Source organism: Erythrolamprus reginae, chromosome 1 (genome assembly GCF_031021105.1).
Source record: "Erythrolamprus reginae isolate rEryReg1 chromosome 1, rEryReg1.hap1, whole genome shotgun sequence".
NCBI classification, from domain to species: Eukaryota; Metazoa; Chordata; class Lepidosauria; order Squamata; family Dipsadidae; genus Erythrolamprus; species Erythrolamprus reginae.
Genome location: NC_091950.1, coordinates 201,010,466 through 201,031,225, shown reverse-complemented (window position 1 = coordinate 201,031,225; position 20,760 = coordinate 201,010,466).

The window sequence follows — 20,760 nt, the reverse complement described above, 5'->3', positions numbered from 1 at the left end:
GGCAAAGGTGGTTGTTCCATGTTTGTACATATTGCTGCAGTTCTTCTTTTATGGCAGTTGTGTATGGCATTAATGGTATAGTCCAGGGGATGTCTTGTTGCAGTTCTTTCATGAGAATATCCATGAAGAGAATGAATAGCAACAGTGAGCTCCTTCTTATAATTCACAGAAATCTATAGAATATTAAGTAGCTTCTTTTGGCAGCAGACATTATCCAGACACCAAAATATTCTCATATAATATGTTCAAAACTTGATAATTTATGCCTTTACTTGATTGACTATGGATTGATTTGTTCAACAATTCATTTGTTCATTTTTTTGCTATCCATGATATTCTGAAGAGTCTTTTCCAATACCAAAGTTCAAAAGCATCAATAATACATCAAATAAGCTTCTTTTGAAGAAAATGAGTTCCCCAGAGTGTGTTTCTTAACTGTCTTGTTTCTACAGGTATAAATCAGTTTTGTGCCACTTTGTTATATTATTTCTTTGTTTTGGATTGTATCAATAAAGTAGTTAAGATTACTGAAACAATTGTTGCAGATTAAAATAGATCTGTTCTTCAACTATATATCCAGTATTTGGAATTTATTATCTCTTTAGAGATTATGAATTTAAGTTCTGATAGTTTTCTGCAGCTGTGCCACTGAAATTAAACAATTTGGTCATTAGGGCTGATGTAAAGGAATGTGTGGATACACATTGGAGAAGCAGGGAAGAGATGTTGGATAGGAAACAATCAGACAAGAGAGGCAGGAGATTCCATTGGCTTATTGATCAGAGAAATAAATCTAGAAAAGACCTGCTCTAATGGATCAAACATTTAAAAGGGTGGTGGGATGTTTGCGGTTTCAGACTTGTAAAACTCTGTTAATTAAGTAGAATTAGTTTATCTTGTCATATTTCCTGTCTGGTTTGCCTGGGAGGGATGACAGCTCCAGAGACCATAATAAGGAATCTGGAGATTTGTGTGTGGCTATGGAATCCCCCAGATTGGCCAACTCTACTGCCAACAAATATTATTTTCAGATTCTATGTTGGGATGTGTCCTGAATTGCCTTAACAACATTGAATATATGTCTCAAGCTGTCTTAACAGAATGGAATAAGCAAGGAAAAATAAATAATCATTTCAATCAAAATTATCTTACTTGTTTGTCAAAATTATTCTTCACTCAAAATAAAAAAATGGATCCTTGGAGAATAATTTTCCAATGTTTCTTCTACTTGGCTTCAGTTTAGTTTTGATAATATCCCTGGAATTAAACTGGAAATGTGTGCCATGGAAAACAGATTTAAAAAATAGGAGTTCCAACATTTCACTTCTTGTGTTTTGCCAGTATTTTTTTAATTATTGATATGAAATCTGACCAATTTTTGAGAAAATTAGATTTTGGATGCATTATATAAAAGTCTAGACCTCTGGAAAAGTCTATAGCGCTGGGAAAAGGATGAGCAGAGTCAGTTACAGAAGTGATGGAGTGAGTCACTATTGGAGTACTTGAATGACCAGATTGGGGATAGTTCATCCTGAAGAAAATCTAGCTATGTGGTTGCTAATAGTTTATATTATCCAGATGGCACATCAACCAACCAATCACCTCTCTGACCTTGATACTAGTGTGTTCTGTGCCAGGCTTTTACCACTGATAGATTTTTCTGAGAAGCATATTCCCATCCTTAAGTTCAGCATAGACCTTTCAGCACAAATTTTCCTGTATTTCTTTTTCTACTAGTCTTCTTTCATCCTGAAGAACAAGAATTTGCTTTAAAACCTTGTTCAAAAGTAAAGCATGTAATGTGCTGTTCTTTTTCTTATTTAGTTAGAAGCTGGATGAAAGATATACTGTAAGTAAATGTCTTACCTTCTATTATACAGTGATCTCTCCAACAGTATACAGTCTCCCCAGCTTCCCACCATTATAGAGAAATTTCTCCTCTCAGGCTTGGAAGCAAGCAATGGTGTTACTCTCGACATTGTAAAAGAGCTCTTCCCTTGAGAAGTTGCTGGATTTTTTTTCTCTTTTCCATGGAGAAATGCAGAGAAGCCATACATTAAGTTTTTCTTCAAATGGAAAGAAACATTTAATGAGGCTATTTGTGTTCAACTCAGTTCAACCTATAAAAGATATTTATTTATTTATTTATTAATGTATACACATTCATGCAGTCTCTCTTTTCCTACCAAAGATGATTCTGAGTGATGCACAATGATAAATAAAATAGGCAATATAAAAGGGGTAAAATATAAAAGAAAGCCTCATAGTAATAAATAACATATAAGCAAGCGTACTAGCATGGGGGAAGCGAGGATAAAAATACCCACCCCCACTCAGCAATGGAGCTACTGAGACAAATGGTTCCCTGGAAGCTCCAGGCCTGGCACCATAGCCATACATTGAGGGCCTTTTGAGAAGTGAAAAGGGATGAGGAAAAAAATCTATTGCCAGGGGAAATGTTCCATAAAGTGGGCACCACAGCAGAGAAAACATATCTCCTGTGACCCAAGAGATGTAGGTCCCTAACTGATAGTACCTACAACATGCCTTATCTTGAGATTTAAGGGGGAGAGGTAATGTAACTGAGTAAGGCAGTCCCTTAGGTAGCTGAATTCTATGCCATGAGGGGCTTAAAAGATTAAAATTGTTACTTTCAATGGGAACCAGAAGCAAATTGGCAAACAGTGCAGCTTATGGAACATAAGCTGCCTTAGGGGCATGCACAAATGACAGGAAATAGTATAAGGGCAGACTAGATGGACCATGAGGTCTTTTTTTGCCATCAGTCTTCTATGTTTCTATGTTTCTGTAACCGCCCACAAAGGGGACACAATCTGAAGTTAGTTGGGGGAAAGATCAAAGGCAACATGAGAAAGTATTATTTTAATGAAAGAATAGTAGATCCTTGGAACAAACTTCCAGCAGACGTGGTTGGTAAATCCACAGTAACCAAATTTAAACATGCCTGGGATAAACATATATCCATTGTAAGATAAAATACAGGAAATAGTAAAAGGGCAGACTAGATGGACCATGGGGTCTTTTTCTGCCGTCAGTCTTCTATGTTTCTATGTTTCTATTACTGCATTCTGTACCAGCGGAAGCTTCCAGATACTCTTCAAGGCAGCCCCATATGGAGCACATTACAGTACAGTAATCCATTATGATTACTAGGTCATGCCAATCCATGAATGGGTGCAGCTACCACAGAAGGCAAAGAAATGGTGGTGAATAAAAGTCATATTTACTCTATCTACATGCACACCACCTTCTGAGAGGGTGGGGATATAGGGTGTAGGCTCAATCTGCAATTCAAAGAATATACAGTGATGGCTATCCTGTTTCAACTGAGACTGAACAATCAGGGAAATAAAATAACCTTATTCTTATTCAGTGAAACATCTTATTCTGGCATAGAAGTCAAATAAAATAAAATAATAAAATAATAAAATAATAATAATAAACAAACAAACAAACAAACAAACAAATAAATAAATAAATAAATAAATACAGCAGAAAGAAACATTCCTGGTCAAATAGGCAATTAATTGAGAGAGAACAGGGCTAATGGCTAAATGCCTTGTACCCGCAGTACTCTCTTTATGTCGTTGTTGGCATCTCATATTTTATTTTGATGCCCATTTTAGTTATAGAATGTCCAAACAATGTTCATAGAATAACAGCAATAGTAATAATACATTTTAATTTTTATCCCCTCTTTTTGTTAAAGCATCTTTCCAAAGCAAACATAAGTCAGGTGCAAAAGCCAAAGAAGAGATCAAATCAAATATGCATATTTAATTATCAATATCCCAATGGGTTAAAGTTCTGTTTTGGATCTGTCACAAGATACATGTGGGAGGCAGTGATATCTCCTGCCCAAAGCAGGAAGATTTCATTATCTGAGCACCCATACTGAGAATGTTTTTACAACAGTGCTGAGGAATGCAACAGTTGAGCAATAACAAGCATGCCAATAAAGAACAGAGACAATATTTTATAAAATATGAAAAGACCAAGATAGGGGGCTTGCTGCAATTTTTTTTAAAAAAAAATGAAAGAAGTTTGATGAACCTGTAATTGCAAATGAAAGGAGTCTGATGAATCTGAATGAAGACACACAGGTGGGAAAACCTGTCACCTCTGGTATTAGAAAATTTGAAGGTATACACATAGAGATGAATATGTTCCATTGTTCTCTGAAATTCAGCCATCTAAAGAAGTATTTTGGGATTAAGGTTTTTTTTCCCCCACTCAATAATAACATATACCTTCCATCTGTATTACAATACAATAATTATCCATTTACTTTTGGTATTTATCTTCTCATAAATGCTCCCTCCGTTTCTTTTGTCATCTAAAAAAATCAAACATAAAATTTTCCAATATCTTTATTAAAATCTGTGATGCCAGTTAACAGTGGTACGTCTACCTACAAACACCTCAACTTACAAATTTTTCTAGATAAGAACTGTGTCTTCAAGATTTTTTGCCTCTTTTCAAGAACGATTTTCCACTTACAAACCTGAGCCTCCGAAACTGTAACCGGAAAAGGAGGGGAGAAGCCGCTGTGGAGCCTGTCTAGGAATCTCCTGGGAGGAAACAGGGTTTCCCCAATTGCATGCATTATTTGCTTTTACATTGATTCCTATGGGAAAAATTGCTATTTCTTACAAACTTTTCTACTTAAGAACCTGGTCATGGAATGAATTAAGTTCGTAAGTAAAGGTACTACTATACATCTCATCAACCACTTTTACACATCTAGTAAATTTGGGGCAAAAAAGACATTTAATAATGATAATTTTCAATTTTCATATATCCTTGTTTGTTTCATGTACATCTCTAAATTATTTTCTTAGCTTAATTGCTCTTTTTAACAGAAAAAAAAACATTAACATAAAAAAGAAAAAAGAAAAAAACAAATTACTTGTTCCTAAGCATATATCATCCATTCATATCAACTAAATCTTGCAAAGTATCTTCATAAGTATAACCTTACTGAAGAGTGAAGACCAAACCATAACAGATCCTTAAACATCAATCAATTCAAATTTATATTATTACATATTAATAGTCTAGTCAATTTACAACCAGATCATTTAATCAACAATAAAAAAATAGTATCAATATAAGTTTTTTTATGTAGAAAGATCTTTACCATAATAATTCCCTATTCATCCTTCATTCAATCTATTTTCACACTGTTATATTGTAATATCCTATACTAATAGTCTTTCACTACAAACCCAGTGTAATCTTCACTGTATTCCCAGTGTAATCATCCCTAATCTATTTATATTTTCAGTATGTAATCAATCTCATCATATTTATCTTTTCCTAGTCCCTTTATTTCAATATGGTGGCTTAATCTTTCATGGCCATCAATAAATTCATTTTTATAGTCTTACCGTGTTTTCCCGATAGTAAGACACCCCCGATTGTAAGACGTATCGGGGGTTTCAGGGGGGTCGGCTAATATAAGCCGTACCCCGAAAGTAAGACATATGTCTTACTTTCGGGGAAACACAGGGGTATTGCTGCCTCCCTCTCATCTAGCTGCCTTCCTTTTTTAAGCAGGAAGAAGGGCGCGCTTTCGCTGCCTTCTTCCGGGACCGGGGAGGGGAGCTGTGAGGGAGGCGGCCTGCTGAGGCCCAGCCCGCTGGGGAGTTTGGCTGACGGAGGGACGAAGCCAGACTGCTAAGCTTTGGCTCGTTAGAGGGAGCTGTCGGCCGGAGACGGCGGGGCTTGCTGCAGCAAGCGACCTGCTCCTGCCTTCGCTTTCGCCTCCTCGAGAGCCAGTGAAACTTGCTGGCGGAGCCGAGTTAACCGCAGGGAGGAAAGAGGTGGCGTCGAGGGGTCACGGCGCAGCCTCTCCGCGGCAGTCGAGGTGGGCGAGGGCCCTGCCTTGGCGGCCGCGGGTTGCCACCGTTATGAACCCGGCGGGCTCCTCAGAAACGGCCCTGCAAGGGAAGCCACCCGGCCAGAGGTAGGAAAGTCCCCACCCATCCTTTGCCCACGTCTCGAAGAGGGGAAGAGAAGGGACTGTGGTGATGGTGTTGGGGGGGTGCGAGATAAGTGAGGAAGACTCGAAACCGCTTGTCTCCTTCACTTCCATGGGGCTTTTGAGGGAAATAACAGTCCCTCCTGGGGGAGAAGCAGGGGACAGGCTCTCGGAGCCCTTGAAAGGACCCCCCCTTTCCACCCCTTGTCACCTGAGAGGAGGTCGGGGCGCTTCCTTCCCATTGGCGCTCTCTTCAGATCCTCCTCCCCTCGCTCTGGGTGAGCAGCACGGCGTGGCGGCGGTGATGGAGGAGGAGGAAGAGGAGGAGAACGAGGGCGGCTGTCGCCCTTGAGGAGGCTGCCCTGGAGCCCTGAGGTTGAACTTGGAAAAGGGCTCACGAGGCTCCTGTCCCGCGGCTGCCCTTCTGGACTCTGGGGAGATGCCGCCTTCGGGAACGCGACCCTTTCAATTTTTTTCCAATATAAGACATACCCCGAAAGTAAGACGTAGTGGGGCTTTTGGGGATAAAAAGAAAGTAAGACACTGTCTTACTTTCGTGGAAACACGGTATTTAGGAAATCTTAAAATAATCAGCTTAAAATCACATCATTTAATTTATAATTAGAAATATATTATCCATATAGGTTTTTATTTCTTACCATAATTGTTCCCAATTTATCTATGAATCAATCTGTTCTCACACTGTTACAATATAATACCCTATATTAATAACTTTTCTCTGCAAACCCAGTGTAATCATCATTGTATACCCAGTGTAATCATCCCTAATCTATTTATATTTTCAGTGTGCATTCATCTGACCCTATTTATTTTCCAAATCCCTTTATTATTCATTATTGCTGTACCTTAATATTCCATCATCATCAATAAATATATTATTTATGATCTTACTCTATTTATTAATTTTTTCGATACTCTTTTATTTTATTTTAAATGCTTAGGATTATTTAAAATTTATGAATCAATTTATATTGCCTGATCTACTATTTCCCAGTTTAACTACTACTTCACCCTCCTTCTGTTTCTTTCCCCCTTCTTTTCTTTCAAATAATACAAAAACAAAAAGTAATTAAAAAACAATAATTCAAAATGAGTATCAAATCTTCAGAAGCAAGAAGTAAAACCAATTATCCTTTTATAATTTTATCATTATCTAAGTCATCTTTTCTATCTTCAATTGTCCCAATTTTCCTCCACCTAGTAGCCTTATCCTTTTAAATTCTTTTGTATGTCCAGGTGTAATCTTGTATGTATGATCTTTGTTAAGTCCTTCTGTAGAGTTTTTCCTTTTTGTAAAAAATACGTAGGTCATTTGCTTTCCTGTCTTCCTATTAACTCCAAAAAGACAATTTCTTTTCTTGCTATTAAGAACCAGCGTTTGGTTATGATCTCCATTACTCTGATACACTCTGGATCTGCAACAAGATACAGGAGGGAGGCAGTGATATAGCCTGCCCAAGGGTGGGAGATTTCATCATCTGAGCACCCCTACTGAGTATGCAGCCCTACTGTTTTACAACAGTGCTTGGGAATGTAACAACTGAGCAATAACAAGTATGCAGATGAAGAACAGAGAGCATATTTTATAAAATATGAAAAAACCGAGGCCAAGATAACGAACTTACTACTTTCTAAATGCCATTAGATGAAAATTTCCATCATCCCATCTCTGATAACTCATACTGCTCCCTTCTCTCAAATTGTTCTCCTACATTTACTGTTCCATTTACTCATTTTCAACCAACAGAGGCCTGGCCTACTCTAGTCTTTCCTATTCTGAGTTCAGGCATGCAGCGAAATAAAGCTGCCTTCTGTCAAGCTCGTTCCATGGGCTCACCGTATCTGTGGGTGTGGGTGTGCTGGGATGTGACTTGAGCCTTCTGCAGTTCCCAGCTGAATACTCTGGCCACCGCACTGCTGCCCAACACTCAGCTGAGTTCTATCCTGGTAAATCCAATGTAAGACTTTTATAAATGAACAAAACCCACTTTTAAAAATATTATTTTTCTTTGGAGTTGGCCATGCAGTCCTCAACTGCGTTGCGTTCTTGTACTGAGAACACAAATGACTGAAAAGACAAAGTTGGTCTCAGCAGAACAGAGGACAGGATTCTATTTTAAATAATTTATCTAATAGCAAAAATCCTGAGTCTGTATTTTTAACATAAGCGCCAAGATTGGTTTTGGCTATGGACAATTTTGGATACATTCCGTTTGAATCATCTCTGAATGATTTTAAATTATAAGGTAAGTTAAGAAAGACCCCAAAATTTTAATGAACCAAAAGAAAAGAAGAAAGACAAACATTCTAATTATATGCAGCCTTTGGGAGAAAATTGCAACCTCAAGATTTTTTGCAGAAATCAGCATTTTTGGTTTGAGCTGTTTGAAGCTATTGGTTTGGAATAATCTGATGGTTGGGGTATCAGTCATACAGAATACTGCTAGAAAGAACATTATGAATTCAATTCAATATTGAATATGTGGTATCTCATCTGCAGGTCTATTAATAGCATGGCAGATAAAAAGCTTACATTTTAACATAGCAAACAGAAGTCAGAGGCAATTTATATCTGCGTAGAATTTGAATATGAACTTATACCTGATATATTTGATATTAATATCAAATTATATTAATAGCTGCATATGGTATTACAACTTTAAAAAATCTACATCTATGGAGACTCTCAGTCATCCAGGTTCCCCTATAGGTGCTTTTTCAAGAGGCAACTGGACTTTCTGGTGAGTGTTTTTTAAAGGTTCCTCATCCAAGAAGCTTCTTCAGCTCTGACTGGATGGTGGGCAATGACAGCTGATCAATTGCATTCTTTTATAGAATTGTTGAGGCTATTTGGAAGTTTCTTTATATTCTCAGGATCCTCTGAGTAGTATAAATGGGTGTGGAGGCTTCTTGGAACTGTTGAAAGGACTGTATTGTAGACTGGAGATAGATGATGTTGTATCCCCCACTCTCTGTTGACATAGATGGACTCTGACCCTTCTTCCAAACCAGTGGTCCTCTCTGTCCAAAATGTTCTCTCTGCTTTTTTTCCTCTCTCTTGCTCTCTCTGTCTGTGTCTCTCTTGCTATCTCTCTTTCTCTCTCTTTCTCTGTCTCTTGCTATCTCTCTATTTCTCTCTCTCTCTGCCTCTCTTGCTATGTCTCTTTCTTTCTTTCTCTCTCTCTCTCTCTGTCTCTCTTGCTGTCTCTTTCTTTCTCTCTCTCTGTGTCTCTCTTGTTATCTTTCTTTCTCTCTGTCTCTCTTGCTATGTCTCTCTCTCTCTCTCTCTGTCTGTCTCTCTTGAAATCTCTTTCTCTTTCTCTCTGTCTCTCTTTCTTTCTTTCTCTCTCTCTCTCTTGCTATCCCGCTTTCTTTCTCTCTCTCTCTCTCTCTTTGCCTCTCTTGCTATGTCTCTCTTTCTCTTTCTGTCTCTTTCTCTCTCTCTCTCTCTCTGTGTCTCTCTTGCTATGTCTCTTTCTCTCTCTCTCTCTCTCTCTGTTGCTATCTTTTTCTTTCTTTCTCTCTCTCTCTTGCTATCTCTTTCTCTCTCTCTCTCTCTTGCTATCTCTTTCTTTCTCTCTCTCTCTCTCTTGCTATCTCTCTTTCTTTCTCTTTCTCTCTCTCTCTTGCTATGTCTCTCTTTCTTTCTTTCTTTCTTTCTTTCTTTCTCTCTCTCTCTCTCTGTCTCTTTCTACCACGCCAACAACAGTGGCATCAGGCAGTAGCCAAGGGTGGCGGCAGAGTGGCTGACTGCGAGCAGGAGCCCAGACGGTGGCAGCTGGATGTGCTGCTGGACGCCGTATATGCTGGCACTGCGTTGGGCATGGGCGTGGGGCTGGCACCTCCGGCCCAGCCAGCGAGCCAGTGCCAGACCCGCAGCGCCAGCATGTACGTCTCCAGCAGCACGTCCAACTGCTACCGTTGGTGCCCCACCCTGGAGCTCCCTCTCGCTGCCGCCATCTCCCTGCGACTGCCTGGGGCCGCTGCAGCCGGCACCCTCCCGCTCCCACCGCCAGTGCCCTCCCGCCGGGCCCCAAAGGACACTTTGCCCACCGACGCCAGGGAAGCTCCAACTGGCTGGGGCGCTGCCGGTGCTGGTGCCTCCGACCTGGAGCTCCCACTCACAGCTGTCCCCTGGCTCCTGTCCGATGCCGCTGTTTTCGGTGCTCTCCTGCTGGGCCCCAAAGAAGGAAGGCAGGAAAAAGGAGGCGCGAAGAATGAAGCTCTCCTTTTTCCCGCCTTCCTTCTTTGGGGCCCAACAGGAGAGCACCGAAAACAGCGGCATCGGGCAGGAGCCGGGGGACAGCTGCAAGTGGGAGCTCCAGGTCAGAGGCACCGGCAGTGCCCTGTCCAGCTGGAGCTTCCCTAGGAGCTTCGCGGCACACCTGACCGTGTCTCACCGGTTGGGAAACGCTGGTGTAAGGTATAAGAGTACTATTTTGGGTGTAACCCAACATTCAGACTTTGTCTTGAGAATACTCTGAACCTGTGTGCAACATTAAACCTCTGTTGCTCCATCCCTTTGTGGTCTTCATTCCCGAAACTGGTGAACTCATTCAGTTGCAACAGTTCTAAGGAGTAAGAGTTGAGGAAACATTGTTCTAGGTCAGTCATGGAGAAGCTGGCATATATGTGGCTTGTAAATATGAGTTGTAAAGAATTAAAATAGTTATGTGTGAATACAAAATCACAATTTGGTGGCATCATGTCATATTCCTGATTGCTTAAAATCCATGCTTATAGGATGCTGGTGCATAGTGCCTCAGTATCCATGTTAGCTAAAATGGTGCCATTAAAGGCCAATGCTGTTCAGACTTCTTAAGCTTCTGATATCTTTTAACAAAACTGGGAGAGCTGAAAACATATGGACTGAGTACAGAATCCATGAAGGCTATTTATTTATTTATTTATTTATTTATTTATTTATTTATTTATTTATTTATTTATTTATTCTATTTCTATGCTGCCCAACTCCCTAGGCACTCAGGGCGGCTATAACCTAGTTATGATTTTTCCAGTGATTGAGACAATGAGACAACCCAGATTACCAGATTTGTGTATTTTGAAAAGTAGGTGGAAGATCACTATTTAGAATTCCAGGAGTATCTCCATGTAGATACAATCATAAAATTCTTTCTGATATGTTGTTGTGAGATATGAACATAAAAGTTGATAGGACATAGCATTGGCAAAATTGCTTCTGAGTCTTTATGAAAGCCATAAATTTGAAATCAGACCAAAATACAGTGGTACCTTATGATTCGAACCCCTCATGATACGAACAGTTCGAGATACGAACCCGAGGTTCAGAAAAATTTTGCCTCTTTTTACGAACTTTTTTCACCTTACGAACCCACCGGAGATCGCAAAATGGCACTCCGCTGGGCGCCGCCCCCCCGCCCCCCCCCCTTTGCTGTCCCTGTCTCCCTGGGCAAAGCACTGGGGAGGAAGGCAAGCCGGCCCTTCTGCTTCTCCCCAGTGCTAAAAAGAAAAGTTGCCAGCACTGCCCCTTTAAGGAATCCTGAGCCTTGCCTTAGAACGGAATAGAAACAGTTTGATCTTCGGCAGCTGGGCTGCCTCTCCTTTGCAATGGTAGCGTAAGCTGCCTAGGTGAAAGTTCGTCCTCCCCCCCAATTTTCGTTAGGTATCCAGGACTGGCAACTGTTTCAGTTTTCTTCTCAGGCAAGCCTGGATGGATGAATAAATGGATGGATAAATAGATGGGTGGATGGATGGATGGATGGATGGATAGACAGACAGACAGACAGACAGACAGACAGACAGACAGACAGATAGATAGATAGATAGATAGATAGATAGATAGAAAAAGATAGATAGATAGATAGATAGATAGAGAGAAAGAGAGAGAGAGATATTGATAGAGATAGAGAGATAGATAGATAATGGATGGATAGAAAGAAAGAAAGAAAGAAAGAGATGATAGGTAAATAGATAGATAGATAGATAGATAGATAGATAGAAAGAAAAAGAAAGAAAGAAAGAAAGAAAGCCCCCACCCGGGTTTCGTGAGGACCAGCATATTGCCAGCCCAGCACACCACGGAAACACGCTCAGTCAGAGGGGGGCGAACAGCTCCGGGAAAGACAGGAAAGCCCCCCCCATCCACACACAAACCCCTCCAGGGAAACACGAGGCTGCGAAGCTGCATGAGGCACATATGGGAGGAAGCCTCTGAGGAGAAGGTTGAAAGGGGGAGAAATAAAGAAACCCGTGTTCACTGCTCTCTCGTCCTCAGGCAAAGCCACATGCAGGGGGCGAGCCCAGCACAGCTGACAGGCAGCTTCTGGTGTCATTGCAACGGAGAGGCAGTCAGACTCTCTCTCTCTCTCTCTCTCTCTCTCTCTCTCACACACACACACACCTCTTTTTCCCTTCCTCTCTTTCTCCTTTTCTTTCTCTTTCCGATGGGCAGGAAGGGTGAAGAGGACTCAGAACGGTTTCTCCTAGACGGAGCTGCTCAGGATTAGAGGGAGGAGAAGCAGCAGCCGGATTAGGACTCCGGATCATTACTTCAATTGGGCGCCACTTCCTTGTCCGGGGAGAAAAAGGGGAGCATGTGACTGTCCCCACGGGCTCCAGAGGATGATAAGGAAGGGGGCATCTAGTCAAGGGAGCCTTGTCTGAAGCTGAAGCGCCGGGATTCTCCTTTGCCGTCAGCTAAAACTTCTCCCCCTCCCCACGCATAATGCTTGCACGCATTATTCGCTTTCCCATTGATTCCTATGGTATACATTGTTTCATCTTACAAACTTTTCACCTTACGAACTTCGTCCTGGAACCAATTATGTTCGTATCATGAGGTATTACTGTATCAAATTTTGCTGGAGTAAATTCAAGGTTCTTTTTTTAACAACTACAACAGCCTCATGCATTTCCCTTTTATTTATATAGTCAACTCATTTAAGATTTGATAATTACATTTCAATTTTCAGAAATGATTGTACTATGGGAATAATAGGCAATGTTAATTAAACAATGTAGATCAGGGGTGTCAAACTCAAGGCTCATGGGTTGAATTTTCCCCACAGGATCTTAAATCTGGCCTGCAGGGCCAGCCTGGAAATAGCAAAGTACTGGTCCCCTGTGCTTCTGGTAGCCAAAATGAGGCACCCCATTTTCAGCCTGGATGGCCTCCTGCACCACTCTGCAAGCCATATGACCCCCTTTGTCCCATTTTGGCCAGCAGAGTGCTGCAGGAGGTAGCCATCCTATCTCTCCCCACCAGATCAGCTCACAGAGGAGAACTACAATGCTGATATGGCCCTCAAAGAAATCTGGTTTGACACCCCTGAAATAGATAGAGAGTCAGACGATAGAAAGATAGGTAGCCAAGCAGAGAATACAGAGATATAGAAATTAAAAATTGGTTTGGGTTATATGAAGTCTTTCCCCAAATTAGTTAATCAGAGGATGATATATTTTTATTTATTTATTTTATTTTTATTTATTGGATTTGTATGCCGCCCCTCTCCGGAGACTCGGGGCAGCTAACAGCAATAATAAGACAGCGTACAATAATAATCCAATAATAAAAACGATTAAAAACCCATTAATATAAAAACCAAACATGCATACAGACATACCATGCATAAAATTGTAAAGGCCTAGGGGGAAAGAGTATCTCAATTCCCCCATGCCTGGCGGCAGAGGTGGGTTTTAAGTAGCTTACGAAAGGCTGCTCTAAAGTCCCAAGGAGGAAGTTGATCTGATGGAGCTAAAGAGTCATTCCATGTCAAGTGGACCAATTTTAAAGATCATTCCCACCTCATCATATCAGATTTTGATGAAATTTGGCACATAGTTTCTTTATGATATAAAACTAAAAGTCTTTAGTTAAAAAGACTAAAAATTGGGAGTTCTAAAGGGTTGCAAAATGCTGAGTCAGCAAAAATGACATTTTGGGCCAAATTCCAGAAGCTGTAAACGTGGCAGTTTCAGTAGTATGTTGGAGATATTTGGAGAACCTGCACACCTTGTATGGTTTTATAAACTGGCAAAACCCCATATACCTAGTCCTCTTACTTTTTACATGGTTCAGGCTCAAACTTTGCAAAAAACCCCCTAAAAATGAATTTACAGCAATCTTCAGGCTGCTGTAGTTTCAAAACTACTTGATCTTTTGTCAGGTGTGCTCAGTACACAGCTCCAATGAGGATTTCCAATTTGCAGCACTTTCCTTCAAGTTGTTGAAAACATATAAGAATTCAAAGTTTGTGATGCCCTGTTTGATCTTATGGGACAGCTTCAATCCTCTTCCATTTAGCACCATGAGAAAGAGCAGATTTTCTTCTTTAAGAATATATTGTTTTAATTTTGGTGTCTCTTCATATAAAGATTGGAAAAATGTCCTCAACTGTTTGTGGGCAGCCTGTGATTTCTGCACTTCTGTAAGTTGGCCCAAAATGTCATTTTTGCTGACTCAGAATTTTGCAACCCTTTACTTGAAGTCTACTAGAACTCCCATTTTTTAGTCTTTTGAACTAAAATTTTTGCACAGCATAGTTTTATATCATAAAGAAACTATGTGCTAAATTTCATCAAAATCTGTAATGGTAAGGTGGGGACTGCAAATTCTGAATAACTTCACAGTCATTCATTATCTTTTTACTCAAGCACTTTGAGGTTTCAGAATGGGTACAGCTATGAGAATAAAATTCTGACTATGCTGGAGTCTGAGTTGAAGAAGTAGATGGTTAGAATTAAATTACAACATGTGTCATTGCATAAGAGAGAGAGAGTCACAGCCCCTGAAATGTATTTGACCTGCACTTCACTAGTCCTGCATTCAGCAAATAGATGAAATATTTCTCCTCATACACAGAACACAATCCCCATAATATTCTTGGTATGTGATAGATGTGGGTTCCTCCCTGTTCAGACCATTTCTATGGACCCGATAGTAACTTGATGGACTAGGTCACTAGAGCCAGCCATGCCCCCAAGGCAGTTCTCTATGGCATCGTCATCTTGGTTTTTGCTGTGCATGCACAGAAGCTTTTCTTAAGTACTGAGCATGCGCATGTGCACCCCCACTTGGCGCATCCCTGAGCAAACCGGCAGTAAAGGAAACCAGAATCCATTCCTGATATGTGAGGATGTCAGTTTGAAGAATCCTACAGCTGCTGAAGTTTAAATAGGATGTAGCTGTGCATGGCTGCTGATAGGAAAGGCTTCCAGGACAGGGTCTGGAACATTTGGATTAGCCTGCAATTTTACTCAATTGTTCCCTTGACTATAATTGGATAGTCATATTATACAAAGTTTGAGTGTTACTAAGAGCTGCTTGACAAAATTCTAAACTGATTGAACAGATCTAATTGGAACTTCAGATTAAATCAAACCAGATGTATTTTAAAAACTGGTTGCTTTGGCAACACAGATTACAAAGTGGTATATTTGCAGTAGAATTACAGCTGGGAAGGAACCAGAATTATTCAGAAATTGGAAAAGTTCCAACGAATGTTTGTAGCTGTTACAAATTTATTCTGCTTTTCTATCATCCTATCATATTGGATCCCAAAATTATCATAGATAAACTATGGTCAGTAGTAGATATGGCTTAAATGATCAAGATTAAATATCACTATTTAGTTTACACAAATAAATTTTGTGTAAAATTCTTATTTCTTATTACACTAAAAATTTGAGAACTATCTGATTTCAAAGGATAACTCTAATCTTCTAGTATCCTACTTTGTTGGTTATAAGGCCTTGCTCTGATCTGTAAATTGTTCAAAACTTGCAAAAGAATTTTAATAAATATATGTAGTTATATACTCCACTCATAAGGCGGTGTTTACAATTCACATTATCTATCCATAATATATTCCCAACACTCTAATCCACTTGCTACATTAGAGAAAAATGTACAACCTTTCAATTATTGGATATGTTGAATACACACTTGGCTTAGTAGCAATATTTAATGATTTCATTTGTTCAGTATTTTGAATGGGATCAATCTTATCCACAATATTTGAATTAATCTGAAAATCAAAATACTTGTTATTGCCACATTCCCTGCATTGTGCAATGTTACTATTGCTTTAAAAGCCATAGCAAAGTGTACTTTAAAAAATTAAGAAAATGCACTTACAAATGTGTATTTGTAAATAAATCTAAATTGATGAGCAAAACTCTATTAATTAATGTTTCATTGATTAGAAATATTACTTATAACTGCAGAAGATGAGCTGATGAATATTTCTCTCTCTCTCTCTCTCTCTCTCTCTCTCTCTCTCTATCTATCTATCTATCTATCTATCTATCTATATATATATATATATATATATATATATATATATATATATATATAATTTGTTTTCGTAAATTTTCACGGGTATATGTATGTAGATTGTTCTGAGTTCGGGTTTTGCCCTGTGTAATATTTTGCATGTCTATGCGACGTTTCGGTGAAATCACATTCACCATCATCAGGCTGAAGTTACAACAGCACGAAGCTTGAAACTTCAGCCTGATGATGGTGAATGTGATTTCACCGAAACGTCGCATAGACATGCAAAATATTACACAGGGCAAAACCCGAACTCAGAACAATCTACATATATATACATATAGCTGAAGGGATTGGATACTGTAGCCTAGAGGATAATTCTCTGCCTTACAAGGCAAAGGTTGCAGGTTCAAGTCCCAGTGGGTATGGCTAGCTGATGAGGCCAAAATAAGGCCGAAATAGATCTATCCTAGTCTCCCTTAATTTTCAAATTCAGCTTAAACATGTGACACACACACACACACACACACACACACACACATATATATATATCTTTGTTTTCGTAGATTTTCACGGGTACAGGTATGATGGTCTTGGTATATTCGGGTTTCTTCTATACATACATACACACATACATACATACATACATACATACATACATACATACATACAAATATATATATATATAATGGTCTTGGTATATTCGGGTTTCTTCTACATGGGAAGAAACCCGAATATACCAAGACCATTATATACATATATTTATATGTATGTATGTATGTATGTATGTATGTATGTATGTATGTATGTATGTATGTTTTTAGCTGAAATTTTTTAAAATTAAGGGAGACTAGGATGGTACCATTTCGGCCTTGTTCTGGCCTCATCAGCTAGCCACACCATTCCTTACTGGGATTCGATCTGGCAGCCTCTGCCTTGTAAGGCAGAGAATTAGCAGTTGAGCCACCAGACCTGATCCCTCCAGCTCTGTACCAGGGAGGGGCTATATGTTTTTTGTTTTTTGTTTTTTATGTCAGATCACCCTGGTATACAAGGCAGAGGCTGCCAGATCGAATCCCAGTAAGGAAGGGTGTGGCTAGCTGATGAGGCCAGAACAAGGCCGAAATGGTACCATTCTAGTCTCCCTTAATTTTTTAAAAAATTCAGCTAAAAACATTTGATACATATAGAATATAGTTGTCGGCTATGAATAAATTAACTGCCTTGAAATGGTCCTGGGTTGGGCCTAGAGGCAAAAAGGAGCTGTGACGTTCCTTCAATATACCATGGTGATCCGATATATATATAATCAATTCCTGTGAATAAAGAGTTTAGTTAAGATAGCTCACAACAGGCTGGTTTCCTTTTCCAGAAGATTTTTAAAGAAGTCAAATCATTTTTCTATCCTGATGAAATGACCAAAAACTGATTGGATCTATGAGGATAAAATGTGAGCTAGATAACTAAATTTCTAAGAAACTATTTAAGATTTTGACTACTGCTAATTTTCAATTTCCAAATATTAGGGGTGCTCAAAAGTTATGACATGTGTTGGGAATTGTAAAGTTAGTTTGGTTACTTTAATATAATTTAGGTATGCTTGGAAAATAACTATATAAATATCATAACTTTTAAACATTTTGTTTCTTTCATTTCACAAGTTCAACTGTCTTTCTCCTTTGGTTAAATTATATTTTGTCTGAGAGTGTTAATACTGCTGGCCTCATTTCCTATGAGTATGATAATTGATCTGTAATGGCTTCTCAAAAAAGAACAAGACTGAGATCATTCATTCATATGAGCAACCCAATTGGGGCTGTCAGAGACTTGCTTCTGTCTGAGCTTCCAACACTATGAGACATTCTCAGATATGACCTACTGTTACGACAACAAAGTAGTGATGATGCTAGTAGCTACACCGCAGTTCGTCTTGCCTGTAGTGGATTCCAAAATCCTTTACTACTGGTTTGTGCTCATGCGTGGCACTTCTCTGCATGCACAGAAACATCATGGGTGGATGGAGCCTCCCTCCACTGATGCTACTGATTTTTAGAACTGGGCTGAACCAGGAGCAACCCACCATTGAGTCTTGTCTTGCAAGAGACACATATCCAAAAGAGCTTAAAAAATGGGAATGAGCAAACAGTTCTTTTGTCACCCCAGTTGTAAAAGGAAAACGTGCTCAAGGACTTGTAGATAATCTGGTGTATTTCATGAAGAAGAAAGGCATTGACAAAAGCTTGAAGGCCATTGGAGGAGATTCTACAACTATTAATACTGGCTGTGAAGGTGTGCCGTACATTTGGTAGAGGTCAAGCTTGACTGGAAGTTAAACTGATTGGTGTGTGCACTCAACATGAATAAGTTACCCATGACACTTAATCATAAAACTGGATAGGAAGACCTTATCCAACAACAAATGGTCAGCAAAATTAGCACCATACTACACACTACTACAAAACTTCCTTCATTAGAGGCTTAATTGGTGAGCTTCTTCTTTCACTGAACGATAGTGTTATAAATGATCTCTTTACTTATCAAGAATATGGATATATAGTAGGATCACACAGACAAATAAGGACAGGAGAACTTCCCATAGATCAGACTCTTCTGGAAATTCATCCCATAAACCATTTATGCTGGTTGACAATTGCAAATGGGCTTTTTCAAATATGGGTTTCAAAACATGGCTTTAAAGGCAAAACTCTTCAAAATGTAGTGGAATACGTTGTTGGTGTGTACTATTTTTGCTGGTTCAGTATCAAAGTTAAACATTCCTGGATTAAAGGCCTGCGTCATATGTTGTTCCAGCTGCAGTATGTCAGACTGTAGAAGAAGTAGATGCTGTTTTGCCAACCATACCAAGCATGGTATGCTTTCATTGAAATGATAATCCAGAAATTCTTGTATTTGGATGACATTGAAGAGAGGAGAGCTGGTGTGCAAAAGATCATTGACTTGAGGGATCAAAGGGGATGATGACATGCTGAGAGATTTTTCTGTACACATAAGAATAAACATCTTTAATCAACAGCAGAGCATCCACACTGCTAGAGCTGATTGACTGGTCTGAAGGTGTATATGAACCATCTTTGATGTGCAAACTGACTAGAGCAGAAATAAAGAAGTTTGTTGATGAACCAATACAAATACCACAGCGACCCAGTCATGCTCAATCAATAGAGAGATGTGTAAAGCAGATCACAAAGCCAGCAAACAGGGTATATAAACATGAGAAATGTGAAGGTTATATCCGAGGCCAAGGACCAAGTCGATGTCGAAGAATGAATTAAAACAAAGATTTGATGAAACTCACTTCAACATTTTTGTAACTCAGATCATAGCTTTCGGATGTTAGTTTAGGATTATATGGATTATCTTTTGATTAACTAGAAAAGATTCATGCAGAAAAAAAACCTTGAAGTTTTGTAGCACAAGGTGTAATTTTCTGAAAGATACAGTTAACAGTATTCCTGTTACAAGATACTTTTGTGGGATAGATGATCAGACATGGATTTACCATACCAAGTTAAATGTCGTGCAGTTGCCAAAAATAACAGCAGATTTGAATTCTTGTGTAAAAACACATATTTTTAAATCACCTAAAAATGGTAACAAATATTTTTTTACACCATTAAATGATTCTGACCATGAAGAAACTTGGATGTCCCTTTTCCCCACCCTCTTTTTAAAAATTTATATATTTATTTTAACACAAAAGCATAACGCAACATACAAACATATATTTTTAGGAAACTTAGTTCTTGTCATTGTTATAATTGTAGATTGGTCCATCACAATTCATACAACTATTAATACAGTGGTACCTCTACATAAGAATGCCTCTATTTAAGAACTTTTCTAGATAAGAACTGGGTGTTCAAGATTTTTTTTGCCTCTACTTAAGAACCATTTTCTACTTAAGAACCCGAGTCCAGAAAAATTTCCCAGGAAATTTGAAAGCGGCACGAAGGCCCAGCCAGTTTCCTGCCATTCCCCCTTTAATCCCAGCCATCTGGGCTGCCAGAGGAATCTTTTGGTGGCGTTTAAGGAGGCTTTGGCAGTCCAGAGTGAACGAAGCATTTTCCTTTCTCTGGGCCCTTGGACAGAGAATAAACCTTTACCAGTGCCCAGAGAAAAGAAATGCTCCCTTTGCTCTGGGCAGCCGAGGAGTCACCACAGTGAAGGAAAGGCACTGGCTACAAAGTGAGCGAGTGAGAGGAGAGGGGAGCCCTTCAGCATGGGAAGGAAGAGGCAGCAGGTAGTAGCAGCAGCAGCAGCCAGTGCATTGGAGGCAGTGTATGGGAGGCAGCCCCACGCCCGGTGTATGACAGGCATGTGCTCCTCCTCGCCGTTTCAGAGTCCCTCTTTTTCTTAAAGTCTTAAAGTTTTGGATTTTTTTTTATTCCCCTCACCTCATTTTCTTCCTTCGGCAGCGACTCTCCTCCTCCTCTTCTTCCTCCTCCTCCTCCCACCCAAA